Consider the following 25,691-nt stretch of genomic DNA (forward strand, 5'->3'; position numbering starts at 1 on the left):
TATGAGTTCAAGCCCCGCGTCAGGCTCTGTGCTGACAGCTCGGAGCCTGGAGTCTGCTTTGGAGTCTGTGTCTCCCTCGTTCTCTGCCTCTCCCCCGCTCACACTCTGTCTCTCTCTCAAAAAAAAATGAATAAATGTTAAAAAAAAAAATTTTTTTTTTATTTTTTTGTGTGAAGCCAACTATGTCTCTCCAGAGTTTCTGGGTTTTAGTTTGGGTTGAAAAAAGTCTCTGAAGCTCGGGTTTGCATACTTTGTAGACGTCGTAGTATTTTGCTGTTTACCTTACCCCACCCCACCTGTCATTTGTACAGAAGAACAGGACCCAGAGCGATGGCCGTGTGCCCCCGCCATTTACAAATGAAGCCAGCTTCTTGCTCTGCGCTGAGACCCCCTTTGGGACCAGCCAGCTGCCCGTGAGCCAGCCTCCAGTCCCACAGGTGGCTGCCCCGCTCCACGTCCAGGGTCACCACCGCCCTGTCCTGACCGCAGACCGCTTTCTTGGGTTTTTGTGCAAATGCTCCTTTGCAGCAGCAACGGGCTGGTGCCAGTGCACCCCTGCTCCTCCTGAGTACAGGTGGCTGCCTCTGTCTGGCGCGTGCCTGGTCCACGTAGCCACGTGGCTGGTCCAGCCAGGGAACCCCAGCAGAAGTGGGGGCCTCATCCCCCGAACGACAGAGAGAGGGGACTCGAGAGACCACGGGGCGTGGCGGCAATGCCTGGGCCAGCGAACCGCAAACCTGCCGTGCGTACCCTGAGCTCGGCGTCAGGAGGGATACGCTTCTTGCTTCCAAGCGTCTGGATATCGGAACCTCTTTGCTGCTGCAGCCTAGCACACCCCGACCTGAGCAAATGCTCCCGGGACCAGGGGACCAAACCCCACCCAAAGCACGATGCAAACAGCAAGAGGGGGTGGCCCTGTCCCACGCCGTCCCCACTGGACGAGTTCCCTGGAGCTTCTTACTCGAAGTGCGGTCCCTAGAGCATGACACCGCCCACAAGCTCAGGCCTCCCCAGGCCAGCGGGACGGGAGACCCCGGCCACCATCACCTGGTACCTGCTTCACCCGCTGCGCTGGGGGCCCCTCCCTCGATCTGCAGCATTTGCACACCAGCTATTGGCTTCCAGCGCTGAAAGTTTAGACTCGTGTGCACTGACCCAGCTCCGCTCTCACTTCCTGACTCCTAGACGAGGGCCCTCCAGATCAGCCCTCCACAAGCCCCCCACACACAGGGGCAGAGCTGGGGGCGTGGGGGAGGCCAGATGTGGCTGCCGCAGGCACCTGCCCTCCCTGCCACCCGCCTCCACCCTGCAGACTTGGGGTTCCACGAAGGTCCCCCAGGCAGGCCCTGCACTTGCATTCTGCCTGTACGTCCGGCTCCTCCTCCAACATTGCCACGATCTCCTTTCCAGCTCCCAAAACTACACGGAAATTTCCAGATCTACCATTAGTGCCCCCTCCCCCATTCTCTTCACTCTCAGTGGACTTTTTTTCTGCAGGATTGTGTTTTCATGTATCGCTATTGTCCTGAACCATTTCGGTAACAAGGCCTCAGTGATGTTCAAGACGGTGGTTCCCAAACATCAGCCCACAATACTGTGTAAGTGCTGAGAACGGAGGCCTCAAGCCGGGGCATCCACCCCCCCTGGACGGGGTATTTGCCACAGCAGCCTGAGGAGACCAGCAGGCACGCTCCTCCAGTGTTCTTCACGGAGCCCAGAAGTACAGGCTGGGCCCCGGCCCTGAGTCACCTCCTCCTCCCCCCGGGGCCCCTGCCTTCCGGATGGAGCCATCTGCCAGGCCAGCACAGGGCCCGTGTTTGCTCGTACCCCAGCTATGAAGCGTCTGCAACACTTGTTGCTGATGAAGCAGAGCAGACCATCTATAGAGGGATACGGGTCGTTATCTTAACCTTGAAAGAAGCCGTGTTCGGAATCAGCAGCTTTGCAGGATTTCTGCTCTTGAGGGCGTTTGCTATGGAGTGTTCCTCAGACTCCCCTTCACCGGAGCTATTCAGGCCCACAAGTGGATGCTGGGCTCTGCTGGCGTTTCTTTTTTCAAGTCACTCCACGTGGTATTGAAATGATTTCGATGGATCTGCATCACCCCTGGCCACTGGGCACACGATCCGGGCCAGGGAGCTGCAGGACGAGCCGCAGGAATTGCGGGAGCTCCAGAAGCTGGGGCAGAGACAGGGAGGCCGGGATGGGCCCCGGGGAGGCAGCGCGGGAGTGGGGCCCCTGAGTGTGCCCGCACCGGGCACCGCGGGCCCTGGGGGTGAGCTGAGTGTGGCTCAGCGGCCAGAGTCAGAGGCGGCAGAAATCCTGCGGCCCGAAGTAGGGAGGACAGGACGGAACCCCTCAGCTTGCGGCACATCCTGGAGGCCCAGAAGCACAGCCCCGTGGAGACGGTGGGGATGGGGTGCCGTGCGGGGTGCCTCTGCCAACGTGCGCTCCGTCAGGAGACGTTCCGCCCTGGCTGACAGCGCATGTTGCCGTCAACATATGTAAACACATGGCGGTAAGCTGAGGTCAGTAGGCCGAAAGATACACCCACAAAAATGAGCATCAGAGATCTGTTTGTGGGTGGGAACAGCTCTGCCCCCACCGTGCTGACGGGGGTGTGGAGAACCGCCAATCTCCCCTGCTCACCACCTCCGGCCACGTTGGTGGTATCTACGTCCACTGCCCTGGCCACAGCGGCCACAGCAGCTGGCTGAGGGACGGTGTGCAGCTCAGATCACTGGGGTTTTCAGTGTGGCCACAGAGGGAAAGGTGTTTGCCTCCAGTCTCAGGGTCAGGAGGAGCAGACGCCGGGTCCACATGTAGCCTCGTCCCCACTATGGTCCCAGTCAGGAAATGAAACCAGGAAGACCCGAGCAGAGACGGGAGAGAGACCCTCCTTTGCTCAGGACCGGTGGCCCTGAGCCCCTCCTCCCTGGACATCCCAGCTTCGTGAGCAAGTGAGTCCCCTGTTCGTCCCAGCTGCCCTGAGCTGGGATTTGCTCACTAGGGTGGTTTATAACTCACACAGGGTTTGGAACCTGCCCTGGCCTGAGGCTTGCGCCCAGCACGAAAATCGGGGGAGGTGAAGGCAGGGGCGTTGTGGAGTCAGCAGCCCTCCATGGGGACCTTGCCTTCACTGCTGTGGGATTGGATCCCCTAGCTGCTCAGGCTTCATCTGCAGGGTGGAACATTCCAGAATACCAGGAGGGGCATCAGCTCTGATGGCTTTGGCAGGTAGGGGCTGAGACTCAGAGGCTGCCCTCCACAGGACTGCCCACAGGACTTGGCCAGGACCAAACTAGCATAGAATGTGCTAGACTTCCCCAGTTCTCCGTCTCTGGGAAGGAGGTAGGCAGTGCTGTCCTTGGCATAGCGATGTCCGCTGAGGAACTGTACTGGAAATTTCTCTGTCTGCTCCGCTTGTTATGGGCTCATCTACAGTCTCCTGCACTTTGGCCTGGTTGGCAGATGGGTCTCCTGTTGCTGCGTGACAAATCAAATATATACAAAGATTTACAAAGGCGAGGGCCTCATGCCTCTCTCCACGAACATCCACAGGACGTCCGCTGATTCTCCTGCCCAGGGCTGGGAACGGCACGGCAGGTAAAGTATGCCTGCTGAGGGCCACCAGCTGTGTGTGAGGTCCTGTGTGAGGTGCTTGCACTGTGGGCCACGTGCAAGCCGGGGCTCACTGACCACTGCTGCCTGGGATAGCCGAGCAGGACACAAAACGCCAAGGTGACAAAATCGGCCCCCGGGGGCACTTGGGGGCGGGGGAGGGAATTGTGAGGAACTTGCGTTCTCTTATGCACAGCTTTCAATATTTTCTTGAGTGTTTTGTAGCAAGAGTCACTTTTATAATCAGAAAGGACAGTCAGGATCTCTTCCTACCTCTCCTCCAAAAGCTGAGTATTGCCGTTCTTTTTCATGTGTTCACCTGATTGACCAACACAGAGAAACACAGAGAGAGAAAGAGAGACAGAGAGAGAAACAAAAAGAGGGAGGGAGAGAGAGACAGATATAGACAGAGAGAGAAAAAGAGAGAAAGAGACAGAGAGAGAAAACCTGTGAATTTACGGATCTTTGATGACTAGTGAGGTTGATAATTTCCACGGACGGTCCTTAACTTCTGGCCCTTCGTTTCTGGCTTACATCACCTTTCCCTTGGGGTGTTTCTCCTTTTCTGATACACGTGTAAAGCCTACTTATATATTTAGGTTTTTAATCCTTCGCCCATCACTTATGCTGCAAATGTGTCTTTGTCTTTAAACTTTGTTCACTGTGACACCACGGGCACACGTCTTTGCAGGGACGAACCTAGCAATCCTTCCGTCTGTGATTTTTGCCTGTGCGGTCGGACTCAGAGAGTTCTTGCACCTAAAACAGTACGTAGACATTGCTTTCGTGCTACGTGCATAGTTTTATGCTTGTTTTTGCCACTTAAGTATTTAAACCACCTCAGGTTCATTTTGATCTAGAACATGAGAGAAGAAGCTTTTTCCCCCGATAATGGTTGACTGATTGTAAATCACAGATGAGGGACTACTTTGCTGCTGGTGTGAAATTCTCTGTGACGGTTTAAGAAAGATTAATAGTCAGGCATGTTTCTGTGTGATTCTGGACTTCCTCACTTGTTCCACTGATTCGTTGGCCCAAACAGCAGTATCATACTAATTATGAAAAATTTTACCATATATGTTAAAAATTTGCTAGGAAGAGCCATCCTCATTGTTTTTCTTTTTTAGAATTTTCAAGCTATTTTTCTATATTTCTGAATGAGCTTTAGGACTTTTTGTCAACTTACCCTAAATAAACTTCTAGTTGAATTTTTTTAAATTTCCAAATGTACAAAACAATACTTAGGCTTTACGTCCAAGGACAGAGCACGAATTTCCATTTCAGTGAAAAAATAATGGCTGAGAATACAGACTTCTCAGCTACATGGCCTGGGTTCAAATCCCAGCTCAGAAAGTTTTTTACTGTGTGACCTTCGGGGGGATAGGAGGCCTCTCTGGGCCTCAACATTTGTATACATGCAACATGGAAAGTATGAGTAGCGGCTTGATAGGTTGGCTATGAAAAGTGACTGGTTTATACATGGCTTGTCTGTGGTTAGAATAATGCGTGCCACATTCTTAAAGGATGCTGACTTTTCTTACTTGTTACTTTCCCCACTAATATTTTGCAGTTCACTGCATGTTGGGTCCACATGAGAAAGTCGGGATTCAGTGAGTTTATGTGTAGAAAATACGGAACAGCTCGCACCCACGGTAAACGCTCAGTTATGCTCTTTAACACCAAATGGCAGAACCACCTCTTTCTATCCTGTCACCTTTCAGGAACATTCCACCTTCACTGTGGGAACGAAATCAAGGAGAAACACTCGTTTGGGACAATGGTCCACATTTTCTGTTCACTAAAAATCCGTTACGCACTTTCATGTAATTCAAGCCAGAGATCAAGTCTCTCCGAGAATATATAGTCCTGCTGGCGGGGGAGGGGGAGGAAGGCCTTTAGCTTTCTAGTTTTGTTTTAAATTTCATTCCCAAGCTAAGACTGCTTTATGAGTTTCAGCTGGAATGAGTTTTCCCATCTCGTCACGAATCCGAGCGAGAATGTTGCCACAGACACACTCCGGACAGTCGAGGCCGGAGGTCTCACTACAGGAAAACCCAGCCGTGGTTCGCCAAAGTCAACAAACTGCAGGGCAGGATGCGTGATGCCGCGGTCGGCACTGGCCCACACGTCCTGCCGGTCCACCCTGACACAGAGACCAGCACACCTCCGTGTCCACGTCCCAGACGTTCCCCGCCCCCGGCCCGCTTTCCACGTTTCCACGGGTCACATCTAAGGATGTGTTGGAAAACAGGTCAAGAGCGATAGCATCCAGCCACACACGCCTGGACCACCCCCCCCCCCCCCCAGGAGACTTGAAGGAAGACTTTTTCCTCTCGTTCATTTCAAACAAAACAAAGACCAGAAATTCACCGGAGAAAATACCGGCTGTGGCGGGAGGGATCTAGATGGGCAGGGTCAGACTACACCGACGGTGATGATGCGGTGTTAGGGAGGGCGGTTGGCTGTGCAGACCGAGTCATACCTGCACGGAGCACTGAAGGATGAGGGAGAGGGTGCAAGCTGGCGAGCGGCAAGCAGGCTGTCTGGGGAGAACATTCCGGAAGGTGCCGCAGGCACAGTAATATGAAATCATAAAACCCCCCAGCACATTCTAAGAGTTGTGAGTGCTTCGCAGTTGTTGGATTTACAGAATACAAGGGGGAAAGTCAGACAGCAGAAGGTATAAACCACAGCTGGGCTCATGTACATGGGAAGGAATAAGGATTCTTTTTTATTATTATTTTAAGTAGGCTCCACGCCCAACATGGGGCTCGAACTCATGACCCTGAGGTTAAGAGTCACGTGCTCTACCCATTGAACCAGCCAGCCCCGTTTCTTTTCTGTAGACAACAGGCCTCTTTTGGGGGCCTGGGAACAAACCGCTGAGGATCTGGGCAAAACTATGGCCATTGTCCTCAAAATAGTGCTCACAGTACAAGCGTGCCCGTGGTTTCAGAGGGTCCGCGGGACCCCGGGAGCGAGGACACGGAGCCCTGACCAAGCTCACAGACCACAGCTGGAATTCAAGCTGAAGTGAGGGGGTCAGAGGCTGTGTCACAGGCGCTCTGGGCAGAAAGGAGAGCAGAGCAGAACCATCCGGAAGCTGCAGGACACATCTCACACATGGTGGAGGGCCAGAGCCCAGCATGCGTCCCGAACCGGGATGTGTCCTTGCTGCTTTTTTTTTTAATGTTTATTTATTTTTGAGAGACAGAAAAAGAGAGAGCGCACATGCACCCACAAGCAAGCGGGGGAGGGGCAGAGAGAGAGGGAGACACAGAATCCGAAGCCGGCTCCAGGCCCTGAGCTGTCAGCATAGAGCCCGACGTGGGGCTCAAACCCATGAGTTGTGAGATCATGACCTGAGCTGAAGTCAGACGCCCAACCTGCTGAGCCACCCAGGGCCCCTGCCCCCCATGTCCCTGCTTCTAACAGGTCATATGCCCCATCAATTTCTCAATTTCTTTTATTTTTTTTTTTTATTTGAGAGAGAGCAAGCTTGAGCTGGGGAGAGGGAGACAGAGAGAATGCCAAGAAGGTTCCACACTCAGCATGGAGCCTGATGCGGGGCTCGATCTCATGACCCTGGGATCATGACCTGAGCTGAAATCGAGTCGGACACGCACCCGACTGAGCCACCCAGATGCCCCAAATTCTCAATTTCTTAACAGCTGCTCAGGAAAAAGACGTCCTCCACATCAAATGTACACTATTTTGTAATCTCGTATTTTTCAGCTGGTTGGGGCAGTGGAAACTCTGATGAACTTAAACCTGACAACAATGGTTCTCACCCAGGGAACCCCAGGCATCCCATGGGGAGACTTGACCTCCAGGCGTGGGGCAGGCAGGGGGCAGGCAGGGGGCAGGGACACCAGGGCTCTGGACTCGTGGGCACAGAGGGTCTTTCTGTGCACCTGCCCAAGACGTTGTCCCCAGCAGGGAGCATGGAGCAGGGGACTTGGGTCAAATCCCCAGGCCTGTGGTGGGCGGGCCCACCTGAACCACAGGGAGTGAGGAGCAGAGCCCAGGGGCAAGGGTCAGCACTGTTGTCAGAAAAGATAAAAAAATTTAAGAATGGAAAGAATGGTGCCAGTGGAAAACAACAGATTGGCGCCAAACTCAGAAAATTCAGTCACTTACGTTTTCTTCCTCATTATCGGGCCTTTCCTTGCTCACCAGATACTTACTGAGCACCTAGTACGTGCCAGGCCCTGAGAATGACGTCAGCGGAAAAAACACAGGCAGAAGCCTTGCCCCTCGAGGGCCTTGCGTTCCTGGAGGTCGGTCGGGCTCACGTTGCTTCAGGGTGACCTTCCTCTGTAGGTCCTGGTGCTTCAGCGTTGGCCGACCCTGCCTGGGGTTACAAGCCGCCTTCCCATCTATACCAGCCCTTGGCCTCTTTGCCACCATGAGGACCGACAGTAGGGGTCGTCTGGGGGCTCAGTCGGTTGAGGCTCCCACTCTTGGTTCCAGCTCAGGTTATAATTGGACGGTTTGTGGGTTCCAGCCCCACTGACAGTGCAGAGCTTGCTTGGGATTCTCTCTCTCCCTCTCTCTGTCCCTCCCCTGCTCATGCTTGTGCGCTCTCTCTCTCAAAACAAACAAACAAACAACCAACCATTAAAAAGAAGGATGGACAGTATATTTGAAGTCACTGGAAAATACCCCGGCTTCCCCCATAGTTCCTGTTTCGATGAGGCCGAAGGCTCGTTCCACTCGTCCCTGAATCTCCCCGGCAGGCGGTCACCTGCAGGTCCCCGCGCCGGGCATTTCCGTGTGGGGCGTGAGTCCGGGCAGAGTGCACCCGGGGGCATCGGGAGCACCGGAAGTGGCTTTTCCTCCGCTTCAGGAACGTGGTCGTAGCTGCATCGTGACACGGACGCCCACATGTGACTTCAACAACGCAAGTGGCAGAGCTCGGTTCCCGCAGCGACGTCGCCGTGCACCTGCCGGCTGGTCTCAGACTGCGAAAAATCGCGCGTCTTAGCAAAGGCAGGGCAGGACCCCGGCATGTAGCCAGAGGCTGGGCTCAGGGCTGACCTCAGGAATGCGTCACACGGGGCCCCCGCCCTCCAGTCCCAATCAGGGCAGAGCCTTCCCGCGTTTCCAGGCTTCCCCAGCCACAGGGAGTGGGCGAGCGGCGGGCTCTGACCCCACCCCCCCAGGCCCACCAGTGCCCGCGATGCCACGTGCGCCAGAGGCAGGGCTGCGCCCCCCACCACGCCCGCCTGCGGGGGCCGCAGCCCCCTCCCGAGGACCCCCGAGCCCGGACCGGGACATGGACCAGGCCCAGGCGGTGCAGGGGCAGGTTCCCCTGGGGAATGTGGAGCTCCCGATCGTTCGCTCGGGTCAGCGGCAGGGCAGTTTGGGGCCAGAAGGGAGACTGGTATGCCGGAACATTCCTCTGCAGGCTCCCATGACGGCCCTGCAGCGCTGGAGCAGATCCACAAATATTTGTCTGGTTGCATAGTTCAGGCATGTGAAAATCAGACCCGAGAAACACACCCTTTCTTCTCTTTCCAGAAACGCTGCCTGAGCTCTGACCCCTGGCGCTCCCGGCATCCACCCCGATTTTCCATCTGGTCTCCATTATCTCACTTCGGTGCCTTCACAGACTTTGCTGGAAATGAGAGCAGTCAGTGTTCCTCTGCCCGTCTTCGGTGCTGGCCGAGGTGTGCCTCCTGCCACAGGGAGGAGAGCCCCCGCGGGTTCGGTCCACACGGCCCTCGCTCGCCCCTGCCCTGAGCCACCGGGCCTCTGTTCCTCCCTGGAAAGGCTCTGGAATTCCTGATTCCACATCATCTGTGCATGTCAGGCCCAGTACACTGTTCCAGTCAGCTGTCTCCAACCCCCCGGGGTCCCCTCCTGTCTGTGGCCGGGGCTCCCCTGACCCGTGGCTGCTGCTTCCTCGGGCTGCAGGCTCCAGAGGAAAGCAGACGAGCCGGGTCTGGACCTGCCGGGTGGTGAGAGCCAGCGGGACCCGGGGGGAGGCCGTCTGCAGGGGGGAAGTGAGGCGGCACGGGGCTCCCGCACCCCCTGCATTATGTGGTCTCTTCTGTGTGGGCTGGAGGCTCTGCCCCGAGGTCCACGGGCAGAGTTCAGCCGCCCAAGAAGGTGGATGGGAATGACTGCGTCTCTGTTTTCACTAACTTCTAACTACAAGTCAGATTTCCTTCCTCTGAATGTGGGTAACAGCATGGTGGCGGCAGTGCACCGGGGGCCCCGTCGACAGCAGGAGCCTCGTCCCGGACACTGTTTAAGCTCATCGCTATGTAATATCACGGTGCCTGTTAGGCCCGCCACTGGGGCTTATTGCCCGTGAATAAAGAGGCATCCGTACTGCGACATCGCAAATTTATTCTTTAGACTCTAACCATGCTTTTCAATCAAGTGGATTTTCTTTGTTCTCCTAAGCGTTCCCAGCGTTCTTCTGAGAGAGGTCCTGCAGCAGCCCCCACCCGTGCCCCCCTGTATCCCCAGGCCTGGCCGTCCCTGCACTACCCCCTACTGTCACAGAGCCCCCCCCCCCTGCCCCGCCCCGCACCCCGAAAGCCACTGTGAGGCCGGACCACAGACGGCGTGGGAATTACAACGTCGACCCTGAGAGCCCGCACCTCACCTCTTCAGTGGGTTTCCCCAGGACTCACCCCATCCTGCCCTGACCAGCCCCCCACCCCTCACTTCCCTGCCCCAGGCTGCTCCCTGCCCTCCCGAATACCCCAGCTGTGCTCCAGTTTCTGTCTCCGGGTCGGCTTCTGAGGGAACGCAGACTTCGTGTGGCCACTGCTCCAGGCCACGGAGGGGTTTCAGGTCCCAAATGAGTCAAGGGCCCCAAGCGAGAGGCCCCCCCCCGCCCATCCCCAGTCTTTAGGCTGAAATCTTAACCTTTCTCCAGGGGCTCCAAAGTGGTATTTCGGCAGCCGGGGTAGGGACGACATCAGCTCAGATTCGTAGGTTCTCCAGAAGGACCTTTAAGACTTACCATCTTTTCAGGGGTGCCTGAGGGGCTCAGTGGGTTGAGCGTCCAACTTTGACTCAGGTCACGATCTCACAGTTCGTGGGTTTGAGCCCCACGTCGGGCTCTGTGCTGACAGCTCAGAACCTGGAGCCTATTTCGGATTCTGTGTCTCCCTCTCTCTGTCCCTCCCCCGTTCATGCTCTCTCTCTCTCAAAAATAAATTAAGTTAAAAAAAATTAAAGACTTCTCTTTTCAGTGATCATCTCTGGAAAAGGGATATCATGCGTGTATTTTGAATCACTTACGACCCACCCCTGGTTACCCGGTACTGTGAGGAGAGTCGGGGCCACATCCGCACGTGTATTTACCACCGAGGTGCCACAGAGCAGGGACGCTTGGACTATCACAAGGACAGAGACAGGTAGGCGGCGCACAGCACAAACACATCCTGCACCCATAATGTGACAGCTGGTTTGGGGACGTTCAGGGAAGTGAATAACCACACGTGGCCACTGCCGGCTGGTGTGCGGGCCGCAAATACAGCCACCAGCGCCCTGGGGACCCAGCCGCTCTGGAGTCCTGGCTGAGGTGGGACAAACATGTCTCCCCGGAGAACAGTTCTAATGTTGTTAATTTAAAGTTTCCTCTTTTCAGGGGTGCCTGGGAGGGCTCAGTCTGTTGAGCATCCAACTTCGGCCCAGGTCATGATCTCGCGGTTCCTGGGTTCGAGCCCCTCGTCAGGCTCTGTGATGACAGCTTGGAGCCTGGAGCCTGCTTCGGAATCTGTGTATGTCTCTCTCTCTCTGCCCCTCCCCTGCTCATGCTCTGTCTGTCTCTCTCGGTCTCAAAATAAACATCAAAAAAATTGTAAGTTTCCACTTTTCATTTTGTGTCCATTCGGTCACACGTTGTGGGGGACCTCCTCAAGGACAGTGAGCATGGGGTGACCCACCAGATACGTATACCCTGCTCTCATTACTACTGCCGTGTGACCAAGCACTGGACTCTTGGGGCTCAGAACCCCCTCTTTCATCCTTGACTCTGTGGGTGGGGATTCAGGAAAGGCTCTGAGGAGCGGCCACGTGGGGGCCGGAGCCTGAGTCCACATCCACAGCGGTGTGCTCACGAGGCTGACAGGGATGCCCCCAGGTCACCTCTCCAGCATGGCGGGCTCTGTGAGGTCAGGCTTCCCCGGAGACCCAGCCGCTGTGACCCTGCATCACCAGCCTGCAGGACTCGGGGGTGGGGCACAGATCCCACCTCTTTGTGGGAAGAGTGTCCCAGAACGTGGGGTGCATGGTTGAAAAGTCACAGTATCGAATAGTATACTAAACATGTTTGCAGTGAGCATGGAGACCCTTGAAGGCCATCCTGACTCGCCCTAACTTGGAAAGCAGGGACTGGAGGTTGGGAACGCCGCGGTGTCCCTAGGGCCAGATCTGCTAGAGCTCAGCTGAGCTGAGGACCCATGTGCTGACCAATTCCGGAAAAGCCTTCTGTGGATCCTCTCGAACGAAGAAGTGGATGGAGCACAAAGCAGCTGTGTGGGAACAGACTTCAAGGGGAAACAGCAAGAGGAAACCACACCCTCAGATATTTACTGAAAACTCCATGGTTCGTTAAATACTTTCACTCGGTTTGTCTCATTGGGTTACGTTTCATACATGACTAAATGTATCACCAAAAATATAAGCCAAGTGTCAAGATGTGTATGGAGACTACTGGATAGCATCTCCCGCTAATATGTAAGAAAAAGAGAGGGAGGAAAATTAATCAGGAGAAAGAAAGAAAGAAAGAAAGAAAGAAAGAAAGAAAGAAAGAAAGGGAGGGAGGGAGGGGGAGAGGGAAGGAGGGAGGAAAGAGGAAAGGAGAGAAGGAAGGAGGGAGGAAGGAAGGAAGGGAGGGAGGGAGGAAGGAAGGAAGGAAGGGAGGGAGGAAGGGAGGGAGGGAGGAAGGAAGGGAGGGAGGAAGGAAGGGAGGGAGGAAGGAAGGGAGGGAGGAAGGAAGGGAGGGAGGAAGGAAGGGAGGGAGGAAGGAAGGGAGGGAGGAAGGAAGGGAGGGAGGAAGGGAGGAAGGAAGGAAGGGAGGAAGGAAGGAAGGGAGGAAGGAAGGAGGAATGAAGGAGGGAAGGAAGAAGGAAGGAGGAAGGAAGGGAGGGAGGGAGGAAGGAAGGAAGGAGGAAGGAAGGAGGGAAGGAAGGAGAAGGAAGGAGAAGGAAGGAGGAAGGAAGAAAGGGAGGGAGGGAGGAAGGAGGAAGGAAGGAGGGAAGGAAGGAGGGAAGAAAGGAGAAGGAAGGAGAAGGAAGGAGGAAGGAAGAAAGGGAGGAAGAAAGGGAGGGAGGAAGGAAGGAGGAAGGAAGGAAGGAAGGGAGGGAGGAAGGAAGGGAGGGAGGAAGGAAGGGAGGGAGGAAGGGAGGGAGGGAGGGAGGGAGGGAGGAAGGGAGGGAGGGAGGGAGGGAGGGAGGGAGGAAGGGAGGGAGGAAGGAAGGGAGGGAGGAAGGAAGAGGGAAGGAAGGAGGGAAGGAAGGAGAAGGAAGGAGGAAGGAAGAAAGGGAGGAAGAAAGGGAGGGAGGAAGGAAGGAGGAAGGAAGGAAGGAAGGAAGGAGGAAGGAAGGAAGGGAGGGAGGAAGGAAGGGAGGGAGGAAGGAAGGAAGGGAGGGAGGGAGGGAGGGAGGGAGGGAGGGAGGAAGGGACGGAGGGAGGAAGGAAGGGAGGGAGGAAGGAAGAGGGAAGGAAGGAAGGAGGGAAGGAAGGAGAAGGAAGGAGGAAGGAAGGAGGAAGGAAAGAGGGAAGGAAGGAGAAGGAAGGAGGAAGGGAGGAAGGAGGAAGGAAGGAGGGAAGGAAGGAGAAGGAAGGAGGAAGGAAGGGAGGGAGGGAGGAAGGAAAGAAGGAGGAAGGAAGGAGGGAAGGAAGGAGAAGGAAGGAGGAAGGAAGAAAGGGAGGGAGGAAGGAAGGAGGAAGGAAGGAAGGGGGAAGGAAGGAAGGAAGGAAGGAAGGAAGGAGACGGAAGGAGGAGGAAGGAAGGAAGGAGGAGGAAGGAAGGGAGGAAGGAAGGGAGGAAGGAAGGAAGGAAGGAAGGAAAGAAGGAAGGAGGAAGGAAGGAAGGAAGGAAGGAAGGAGACGGAAGGAGGAGGAAGGAAGGAAGGAGGAGGAAGGAAGGGAGGAAGGAAGGAAGGAAGGAAGGAAAGAAGGAAGGAGGAAGGAAGGAAGGAAGGAGGGAAGGAAGGAAGGAGAAGGAAGGAGGAGGAAGGAAGGAAGGAGGAGGAAGGAAGGAAGGAAGGAGGAGGAAGGAAGGAAGGAAGGAAAGAAGGAAGGAGGAAGGAAGGAGGGAAGGAAGGAAGGAAGGAGGGAAGGAGGGAAGGAAGGAAGGAAGGAAGGAAGGAGAAGGAAGGAGGAAGGAAGAAAGGAAGAAAGGAAGGAAGGAGGAAGGAAGGAGGGAAGGAAGGAAAGGGAGTCTGGGTGGGGACGGGGTGGGGAGAACGTGGATTCTGGAATCCCAGCACTCTGGCCGGGGTCTGCAGCAAGGAGGACAGCCCTGGCCTGGAGGACCAGAGGCTGGGGCTGGAGCTTCAGAGGAGGGGAGGGGTTCTGGAGCAGCAGCCTGTGCGGGGGGGAGGGGAGGGGGCAACCTGGGGCAGAGCGGGCGGATGACCCGGCACACGGTCATGGTCACGCACTCAGCTCAGCTGGATACCATGAGTGTGAAAGCAACACTCTTCCTACAGACCCAGAAAAATGACCTCACCTGTGGTCACTGTCATATTGCCTGTCACTCTGTGCCTAGAACATAATATGGCCTGGAAACTTCCGTATGGACAGTTGACCCACAGTCATTAGACCCCTTGTGTTGAATTTGTTGGTAGGCTCCTGGTTATTAATAATTCACTTATTTTTAAATTTACATCCAAGTTAGTTTGCACATAGTGCAACAATGATTTCCGGAGTAGATTCCTTAATGCCCCTTACTCATTTAGCACATCACCCCTCCAGTAACCCTCTGTTTGTTCTCCATGTTTAAGTCTCTTATGTTTTTGTCTCCCTCCCTGTTTTTATATTATTTTTGCTTCCCTTCCCTTCTGTTCATCTGTTTTGTCTCTTAAAGTCCTCATATGAGTGAAGTCATATGATTTTTGTCTTTCTCTGAATGACTTTCACTTAGCTTAATACCCTCCAGTTCCATCCACGTAGTTGCAAATGGCAAGATTTCATTCTTTTTGATTGCCGAGTAATACTCCATTTGTATAGATATACCACATCTTCTTTATCCATTCATCCATCGATGGACATTTGGGGTCTTTCCATACTTTGGCTATTGTCGGTAGTGCTGCCATAAACATGGGGGTGCACGTGTCCCTTCGAAACAGCACACCTGTATCCCGTGGATAAATGCCCAGTAGTGCAATTGCTGGGTCGTAGGTTAGTTCTAATTTTAATTTTTTAAGGAACCTCCATACTGTTTTCCAGAGTGGCTGCACCAGTCTGCATTCCCACCAGCAGTGCAAAAGAGATCCTCTTTCTCCACATGGTAGGCTCCTGATGTTATGCTACCAAGTGTGCTGTGCCATTGGTTCAAATCGATTAGGCAGGGAGGCAAAGTCAGTGATGAAACAGGCCTGGAATAGGAGAGGGAGTCTGCTTCAAGAAAGGCGGAGAAGAGTTTATAATGAAACTCGTCAGTCTTAAAGGATGCAGCATTTGTTCTTTTCTATTTTGGGCTCAACCGAACAAGCGTCTGTTGACAAACTATTTTACGTGAGGAGGTAGGGATAACCCTGGAGGAACACACGGTCTCATGGAGATGATGAGGATCCCATGTGATCATTTCACCAGTGGAGATGTGAAGTCAGTGTTGTGGGAACACGGCAGCAGCCAGGACAGGGGAAGGCTTCCTACATCCTCGGGAAAAAGTAGGAAGGTGTATCAGTCAGCTCGGGCTACATAACAAAACCCCACAGCCTAAGTGGGTTAACCAACTGAAATTATTCCCTCATTTCTGGAGTCTAGAAGTTCCTGATCCAGGCACGGGCAGGGCTGGTTTCCTCTGAGGCCTCTGTCCTTGGTGTACCGAGCTGTCTCCTCACCATGTCCTCACGTGGTCATCCCTCTGTGCTTGTCTGTGTCCTGATCTCCTCTTCTTAGAAGGACACCAGGAAGATTGGATCAGGGCCCACCCTAGTGACTTCAGTTTACTTTAATCATTTCATTAAAGGCCCTGTCTCCAAACTCAGGAGCATTCTGAGGTGCTGGGAGTTAGGACTCCAACATAGGAGTTTTGGGGGACACAGCTCAGCCCATCACAGAAGGTACCCAGGGAGAGTGACAGTAAAGTGAACCACTGGCAGTGCTGGTCATTGTGTGTACCCAGACTGAGAGAGGACCCCAAGTCCAGGCTAGATCCCCAGCTTTACAGAGTCAGAAGTATACATGTTGCACATGTAAATAAATTCTGGGTTTTTTTTTTCTCTCCAGTTATCTGTCTTTTGCCACTTTAATTTGCGCACCTTGGTCACCGAACCTAAGAGGGTAGAAGAAAGACGAGGGTGAAGGTAATGTTCCAGATCTTGATCTGGGTGGCAGTCACATGGACATGTATACACAGGTAGACATTCACTGAGCTCTGTGTTTCAGATTTGGGCACTTCATTGTACGGAGGTGATGTGAGTTTAAAATACGTCAGGCTGATCCTTTCCACCATGACCATACCATAATCACCAGTAAGCTCACGGTCTGTGAGGGGACCTCTGCTCCCCACTGCGGGTGTGTGGGAGTCCATGGCCATTTGCCTCACGGTGGCCTTCGCAGGGCTACTATTTTGCGGGAAAAGGAAACGAAGCACAAAGGGGCACCTTGTGCGAGGTCAGGCGGATTATTTGCATTCAAGATGAATTTCATCCCGCTCCGAGTCTGAATTCTCTTTGCTGTGCCTTCCAGCCCCTCCTGGGTTAAGGGAGATTCTGCCAGCTTGCCGATCTCAAATTACTGTCACTTGAGTGTGACGCTTGGTCTGCAAGTGCTCCTGACTGAGAGTCCCCGACAAACAGTCCAGTTTGCTCGGAGCAGCGTGGGTTCCTCGTCCGTGGGGGTGCGAGGCCTCCTGCCAGCTAGAACTCCACACGGGGCCTGCGGGTGCCTCTGTAGCTTGTACAGGAGCCATCGAGGGGCGACTTAAGGCTCCCAAAGTCTCTAAGCTCCTGGAGAATTAGGAAGGCACCGGCCCACACCTCCGTCTCGCTGGGCAGGCGGGAACGCGAGTCCGTGGTGGGGGCTTTCCCCACAGTCACTGGGCCAGCTGGCAGCGGTGGGGTGCTCCAGCACTTTCCATAGGGACGTGGCTGGGAAACGGTGCCTTTCCAGAGAGGGGCTGGCACTGGGGGGGGGGGGGGGGGGCGGGGTGGCAGGGGGGTGGGGGGAGGGGGAGTGGAGGGGGGAGGGGGGCAGCCTGCTGGCCTGCAGCCGGGTCTCCCCAGCCCAACATCCCGAGCACCAGACAGCGGTGTGATTCCTGCTTCCGTGCCTGGGACCCCAGATGTCTGTGTGTGTGTGTAAGTGGTCACTGTGTAATGGTGACAGAGCACAGGGATGAGACGTCACGGTTGGATTTTGTTTGCCTGAAGCGTCCGTGTCACCCAGTGGAGGCACAGTTGGTCGTGTGGGAGGAGATGCCGTGTGCACGTTACCCTCTGTGCGCACGCCTGGACGCCTCGGGTCACCTACTTCTGTCCCCGAATTGCCAGAATCACCTTCTCCCCTCGGCCGTGGCAACAGAAACCACTCCGATTGGGAGATGGGCTTTCGGCAGCCGGAGCGAGCTACTTGCTCCCCAGAGGCCCCTGCGTCACTCCGCGGCCTTTGGAACCCGCTCTCTGGTTGGGATTCGGGAAACATTGGCCTTCTTAGTGCTGATTCTGCACTTCCTGCCAAAAGTGAGCTCTAGGCTCCGAGCCGCCACTGAAACCCGAGCCCGCTGGAGTCGGCTTCCTTTCCCGGGGAGACGACGACCGGTGAGGTCATCGCACACGGGCTAGCGGAGCAGAAACCCAGCCTCCCACAAACCGAGACCAGACATGTGCCTCACAAGAAAACATTTTGGAAGCCAGGTTTTAATCAACAGCATTAAATGAGTCACGGATTTTTAAAGACTGGTGAATTCCAACGGCAGCCTGTCTGGATACGTTTTAAAACTGAAGACGTACGTTTTGCTTGAGAGATGAGAAAACCCTAAAACACCAGCATGAACGACACAGCGAATGCAAGTAAAAGTAACAGGAAAAGGTAAAAGTTTGTAAAAGTAAATTAAACACTTCATGTTTGTCTTTGACAAGTTGTTTTACAACAAACACATGCACAACTACTCTGCCTTCTGCACGGGGCTGGGGGGCAGGGTGCATCTCAGACCCCAGAACAGTGTGTGGGCTGGTGCCACTTCCCCGCCCGCCATGTGACCCCCGACCCCAACCCTAGGCGACTGGGCAGCACTCCTGCGGCCTGGGGACAGCAGATCCCCCTGTCAGAGAGGACAGCACCATCATCCCAAGGCTGCAGAGTTGGGGCGAGGGTCCCATGACACTGTGATGCCTCCAACTCCCTCGTCCTTGTAAGACAGATGTGGAGTTTGGGCATCTATAGGGTGGTCCCAACAACCCTCACGTTGCCAAACACAGACCCTCACTGACACATTGCTTGTTGTGTGTTTTATTTGTCTTTAATTTTTAGACAAGATTCTATTTTTAATCTTTAATCTTTACTTTTTAATCTTTTAATCTATTTTGAATCTATTTTAATCTTTAATAGACAAGATTCTATTTGTCTTTAATTTTTTTTAATGTTTATTTTTAAGAGAGACAGAGAGAGAGAGAGAGCGTGAGCAGGGGAGGGGCAGAGAGAGAGGGAGACACAGAATCCGAAACAGGCTCCAGGCTCCGAGCTGTCAGCACGGAGCCTGACGTGGGGCTCGAACTCACAGACTGTGAGATCATGACCTGAGCCGAAGTCAGACGCTTGACTGACTGAGCCACCCAGGTGCCCCTCATTTGTTCCTTTTCCAAGATGAAATTGGAATCGTTTTGCCGTTTGCCCAGAAGACTCTCCCAGTGACATGACACGGAGACCACAGTGTCTGAGTATGTGGCCGTGGCGCTGGGCTCTGTGGCCCCAGGCAGCTCTCCCTGCTCCTGTTTTCCCCGTCCGGTGTGGAGATGCCAGGGTGCCCAAAGAGGGTCTGTGGGCAAGACCTTCCCTAATTACTTGGCCACCGGCCTCCAGCGGGGGTGTCCTGGCCCTGCTCCCGTGGCCTCTGACCCTCCGCGTCAAGCACAGCACAGGCCTGGGCTTCAGCCGGCACGGCAGGACCAGCAGCGTCCCCTTCCCCCAACACCAGCCACCCCCACTGCCCAGCTGGAGCCCCCCACTGCCCGCCACAGTCCTGGGCTCCCGGCCCTGGTCTGCACCTGCACCTCAGCCCTGCGGTCCAGCCGTCAGTGGCCCCAGACCCGACTGAGAAGCACTGTGGCCAAGTACCGCACTTGCCTCGGTCACCGTGCTGAAGCCCACGGGCCCTGTTTCCTGTGTTTCCGTCACTGCGCCACAGACATGATGGTGGACAGCAGCCCTTGTTTAATTATGCGCACACGGGGTCCACGGGTCCGCAGTTCGGACAGGAAGCCCGAGGAGGTCTGGGGCCTCAGCTACGAGGACTCAGAGGCCGGAGGCCAGATTGGAGGCTTCCCCGCTGGTGCTGGGAGTGGGCGGCCTGTCTACAGGGCTCGGGTTCCTCGCGGGCGGCAGCTGGGCCACGAGAGCGAGCGAGCACGCCAGGAGACTCGGGAGAACTCCGCGTGGGCTTTTCTGGCTGCCGGGAGCCAACCCATCCAGCCTTCCTGGTGGCACAGCCCGGGTGGTTGGCGGAAGGGCAATGCACAGCGACCCTCCGAATGGGAAGCCACTGGTATCCGTCCTCTTACTCATCATGGCCATCCCCATGGTCCAACTGGCACTGATGACTCAAAAGAAACCTATGGGGGCAAACTCGGGGATATATTCTGGGGATGAGGGAAAAACCCTGAGAATCCGAAGATGGATAATGAAACCTTATATCCAGCTGGTGCCACCCCTGCCTGCCCGTCCCCTACCTAAAGGAAGGATAGCCCCATATATCTCTCAGCCAGGGAGGGGGGCAAATGGGTTCGAAAGCCCCACTCCGGCAACAAAGGGATGTCTCTAGGGACACAAGTTACTCCAACCCCTAGGCCCACTTGGCCCCCAGGAGGCATTCCAGATGGTAACTGGACCCGGCGGGTTAAGGTACAGAATGGGTCATTAGTTCCCAGGTATACATTGTCTCTCTGGGAGCGTATAAGGTGCGGGTTCCCAGGGCCCTCTTGGCTCCCTCCCGGCACCCCAGACCAAAGCGAATACTTTTGTTCCTTGTACCGCAAACCGTTCAAAGGAACAATCAAGAAGCCAGGTCCCTGTAAACGTTCCACTTGAGGTGTTGAGAGCTAGATGACCTTCCATGAAAATAGCAAAGCAAATGCTTTATAGACTATAAATAAACATAGATACATAATGAAAGTCGTATGAAGAAATCAATCAATAAGCAAAAGGCAGGAGGAAACGTTACAAAGAAAGAACCGTGAGGTTCCTTAATGGGTGATCACACCAAGGAACGTTTTTAGAATCAGGTAAAGCCGAGAAACATAGATGACCACGCGACAAGGAAACTGCTAACAAACATAATGCCACGTTTGCCACAATAAAGCGGCCAGTCGAACACACTGCTGTCGTGCCCATTTGTTATTTTCGCCGACGCCGTTCATCCTTCGGGAGCCCCTGGACCTGCTGGGGCTGGACCTCGGCATCTGGCCTAACCTCCAAGTCAGCCAGCATCGTGGCTCCTACGTTCTGCTGGTTCTGACAGGTCCCTGGGGCTTCCCGGACTCACGGGGTGGGATCAGATGCCACCCTGCCCGGGTCCCGACGTGGCTGCCTGCAGGGGAGCCGGTGGGCTAAAGATATTACTGTGAGCCCGTCTTCGGAAAATTCCATCTGCCAGAATCCCCATCTCAGAATCATGTTTTTAAAGAGTAAATAAAGTGCTTGGAATTGCAAAGGAAACCAATTATACTGGAATACAATTTTCAAACACAATTTGTGGAAGAGTAAAATACGTGCCCTCACGCATCGGAAATAGGGTCTAGCCGTGGGTCCCACTGCCACCAATAGCCAGTTTCGAGGTTGTGATGAGCTTGAATGATAGTTTGATAAATCTACCACGACCACAATGTGCACAGACCTGTGACTTTCCGTTGTCATGAAGTCACAGATCCAGCAAAGCCCAGCACCCACGGCTCCGGAGCCAGAAGCAGGCCCACCGTTTCTAACAACCGGTCCAGGAAGCCAATCATTTCTGTAATAATTGGACCCAATGGCCAGGACTGGATCAGTAACTGACAGCTTCCCTAATTTTTGTCTCAATTGCAACTTAGGACCAACCAGAGGAAGCTGAAGATATTCCCCTGTCCAGTCGCACGGGACGCCCCTTTCCGGCTGGCCGCCCCAGCATCCCACGTCCACTGCCTCCCCGGAGCCCACCTGGATTTTCCCTTGGGCCACTCGGAAGCTCCCCCAGTCCTCCGGGGCTCTCCCAAGTGCGAGTGATGGTGGCCGAGTCTGAATAAATCGCTTTGCTTATTCTCGTTTCATTTTCGCAACAGATAAACATCCTATGGTGCCGGGAACGTCCTCTACTTGGGTGTTACTGGTCTGGGAACAGTCTTCCCAAGAGCTGCATCCTGTGCTGTGCTGGGCTGGACCGTGTGCCCCCCACACAAACTTATATGTTGAAGCTTTAACCGCCAGGACCTCAGCATGTGACTGTGTTTGCAGATAAGGTCTTCAGAGAAGGAATTAAGTTAAACTTGACTTTTATGGTGGGCCCCAATCCATTGTGACTGGTGTTCTTATAAGAAGAGAGGATTAGGACACAGACACTCACAGACACGCACAGGGACGACCACATGAGGACTCGGGAAGACGGTATCTACACGGCAGGAGAGTGGCCTCAGGGGAAGCCAGCCCTGCCCACGCCTGCATCCTGGACTTGTAGCCTCCAGGTCTGTGCTGTGTGCACCACCCATCTGTGGTGTGTGTTACACAGCCCAAGCTGACAAACACACGTGTCCTGGTTAACGGTGGCTGTTCGAACCCGCCTGTCTCTTGGTTATTCTCTGACGGTTCATCTGAGGCCCATCCCGCAGGGTCTAGTTCTGCCTGCCCTAAGATCTCCAAGCATCTCACACTTGCCCCACAAGAAGGAAACCCTGCAGGGGAGAGGCCACACTGTAGGATGAGTGTGTACATTCAGCGGATGCCCGGGTGACCTCTCTGTGAGATGGCAGAGACCAGAGGATCCTGTGCATCACTGGCTTGCCCTACCCAGCCCCATGATGCTCCGGGCTTATCCCAAGCCCTTACCAGGCAGGCATTGGCCTGCAGGGACCCTTATCCTCCGAGGGGAGGTCTCTGACACAAGTGCTAGGCCTCAGCACGTGTACTTGGTTTGACCTAATGACATGATGTGCGCGTGAGGACCTTCTTCATTTCACGCCTTTCTGGCACAAATCCTCTTTGGTATGTTGGGTTATTCTCTCACCGCACAGGACTTTGATTTACTCGTCTTGGAGGCAGAAATTAGCTGGTCTGTGGAAGGCAGCCCTCAGGACGCCAGCACGGATTCCTGCCCTCTGTATTCACACCATTGTGCAATTCCCTCCACTCCGTGGGACCAGACCCGGAGACTCGTGCTCCTAAGGCACACACAGGCACAGGTGACAGTGCCGTCTGTCTTAGGTTCCAAAGAGACTCTGGCTTCCCTTGTGGGCACCCTCCTTCTTCTTTCCCTCCCATTCTGCAGATAGCTGGTGGCCGTGTTTGAGAGCCATGCCCTTTGGAGAGGCCAGCACGGAGCTCTCCGCCAGCGGGGACCTGAGTCTGACGGCCGCCTGAGTGAGCGCAAAGCAGACCCTGTCCCGTCTGAGCCCTGAGATTACCCCAACCCCAGCCAGCGCCCTGACTGCAGTCGAGCAGAGGACCCCACTGAGCCACACCCCGCTCCTGACCCACAGAGACTGTGACACAGCAGACGCGTTGAGCCACCAAATTTGGGGCTCGTTTGTTATGGGGCAAAAGTATTATGACAGTCTTAACTAAAATCGACCTACAGTTTTGGAGTTTGGGGAACTGCCTGCTTTAACTTCTGGTTCATACATTATCCATCACTGATGGGTGAGGGAGGTTTTAACTTTTCTGTGTTGAAATGATTTATTCCTTTAAGCTTTCAAATTAGCACTTGCAAAATCATTCAAGAATGGGAGCTTCTGTTTTTAAAAGAACTCCATTAACTATTTCAATTTTTATTTTTTAATATTTATTTATTTTGAGGGGTAGGGTGCAGAGAGAGAGGAGGAGACAGAGAATCCTAGGCAGGCTCTGCACTGTCAGCACAGAGTCCGACACGGGGCTCAATCCCATGAACCACGAGATCATGACCTGAGCCCAAATCAAAAGTCGGACGCTTAACCAACTGAGCCACCCAGGCGCTCCAACCATTTCAACTTTTAAATTGTTCTTTGTATATTCAGATATTTCTAAGTCAATTTTTTCTAGAAAACTATTCGTTTTATTATGATTTTTCAAATTTATTAGCATGGATGTACACGTAATATTCTCTTCTTAATCTGATTTTATAACTCCTTCAACATTTCTAATTTTGATGACTTCAGTTCTCTTACATTCTTTACAAGCTCTGTATGCATTGTTTTGTGTGGTTGGGGGACTGACATCTTCTTTCTTAATTTCCACCTAGCTTTCTTGTCTTCACAAAGGTGCCTTGCTTGTTGATGGTGTTTATTTAAGCGGAGTCGGCCTAGATTATTCTCGGTCACTATTATTGGTGACAAAATGCTCGGAGCTCTGTTACCATTGTTTTATAGGTTCTCATGGCAAAGACTCTAAATTGGCTCACTTTCTTCAACACACTTCTTCCACTGTTTCATAAATTCCTGAATCTTCAGTGAGCGTGCAAACGTGTGTATGTGTGCACGTGTCCATAGTCAAATTCCAGCTTTATATCCACTGTGAGGGAGGGTGACCATGGCCCCGGTTTGCCCAGGACCCCCCCAGTTACACTCTGTGGGGAAATACAACTCCCCTGGACTTCTTGGAGCTCCTATAAGGGCCCTGTTTCCTGGCACTCCTCACCTCTCCTCACCTGCCACAGGGATGGTGTCTGTAGCCTTTTGTTTAATAATTTCTTTGATCCAGAAAGATAATAAAACTTCCCTTGTCTCCCCAGGATTGCTAAATGCTATAGCTCAACCTAGATCCCTAGGTTAAACCCCCCATGGGGCAAATAGAGGGGTAGCCATCTCCCCAGGTGGGAGTATTTCAAGGGAGAGTGAGCGTCAGCATTGAGAGAACTCCAAGTCTCAAAGCTGAGACACACACACAGCACATGCAAACACACACACACGTATCATACACAAACACACGCTTACATACACACATACGTACACATCACACCACACACACAAACACCCCGCACACGCACACAATGTACATGCACACACATCACGTGTGTACATGTGTGCAAGCACTTATGGACACGTCCAAAGCACATGCATGCGCACATCACACACACACACACCCACGTACCCACATGTATACAGACACCCCCCACACACATACCACACATTACACACACATCACACCATATATACCCAAACACACACACACACACACGCACAGAGGCACGCACACCACATGGCTATCTGGCTCCTGGAGATTTTATTTACATACCCAAGTATTGAACTAAGGATGGGCCCATTGTGCTTCCAAGGGGACCCTCTCAGAGGGGGCGGGAACAGGTGCCTTCCTCCCTTTCTAAGAGAGAAAGAAGCCCTTTTTCCTCGTCCCTCCCGCACACAGCATCTTGCTGCTGCTGTAGGAACACGTCCCGTCAGCTTGCCTTCCGTCTGCCCAGGCGCAGGCCGGCCTCGCCGTGTGGCCGCCCCTGTCAGCCTGGTGCTCCCATGAGCCTCCAGGAGAACCGCGTCTCTGGTCCGGAGAATCTCGTGCGCACTCTTCGGCGTCCGCTCCTCAAACCGGGTGGCTTGAGGGAACAGAAACGTCTTCAAGTCTCTGTAGCCAGAGCGCGAGGCCCGGTGCGGTCGGGGCCGCGTGGACACACAGCCTCTACAGGCTCCGGAGGGGGAGGGCCCTTCCTCCTCCGTCGGCTTCTGGCCCCGGTCCAGCGGCCCCTTGGCTCCTGCAGCGGGACTGACGACCCGCCCCGTGGTCCCAGGCAGTCCGCCCGCTGCGCGTGTCTGTGCGCAAACTCCCGTCTACCCCCCGGCACCCCGGCCACCGCAGCAGGCCCCGCCCTGAGCCGGCCTGCCTCATTCTGGCCAGAGGCATCCGCAAAGACCCGGCCTCCAGAGGAGGGCATGTCCGCAGGCTCCAGGTGGCCGCGCACCGGGGGTGATAGCTCATCCCAGCGCACACACGTTCAGGGTAAAGTTAGTAAAGATGGATATTAACAACCCAACACACCTGTCATCTGGGCAAAACTATGAACAGCTCCCCCTTTTCCTCCCGCTGGGGCTGACGAGTGGTAAGGTCCTGAATGGCTTACCATTCAGGTAAAGGACAGCCATTCCCCACGGTCACCCACACCAGCGTGGGCAGCTGTGCTCTGCCGGACGGCGTGTGGCCGCGGACCAGCGGCCCCCCGTGAACGTGAGAAGAAGCGCTGATTGTGAAGTTCCTACCTGCCTGTGCTCCGCCCGCGGCCTCACTGTTATCAGACCAGACCCGCCAGTACTAAAATAATACATTGTGGCCAGGGAGACCGTAGCCTAAGCTCGCAAGGATGCCATCTGTTAAGGTAATAAGCTGGCAGACGAAGAGGGGGAGTGACCATCTTAACCAACGATAAAAGAACAAAGTTCGGCACAGATCTAAGATTTGGGGGCAAAAGATTCTTAATGCACCTAGATTAGAAAAAACTTTAACTGGATACAAATGTACCTGGCAGAAACCTCCAGCAGTTACACACC

The sequence above is a fragment of the Panthera leo genome, chromosome D4 (genome assembly GCF_018350215.1).
Source record: "Panthera leo isolate Ple1 chromosome D4, P.leo_Ple1_pat1.1, whole genome shotgun sequence".
NCBI classification, from domain to species: Eukaryota; Metazoa; Chordata; class Mammalia; order Carnivora; family Felidae; genus Panthera; species Panthera leo.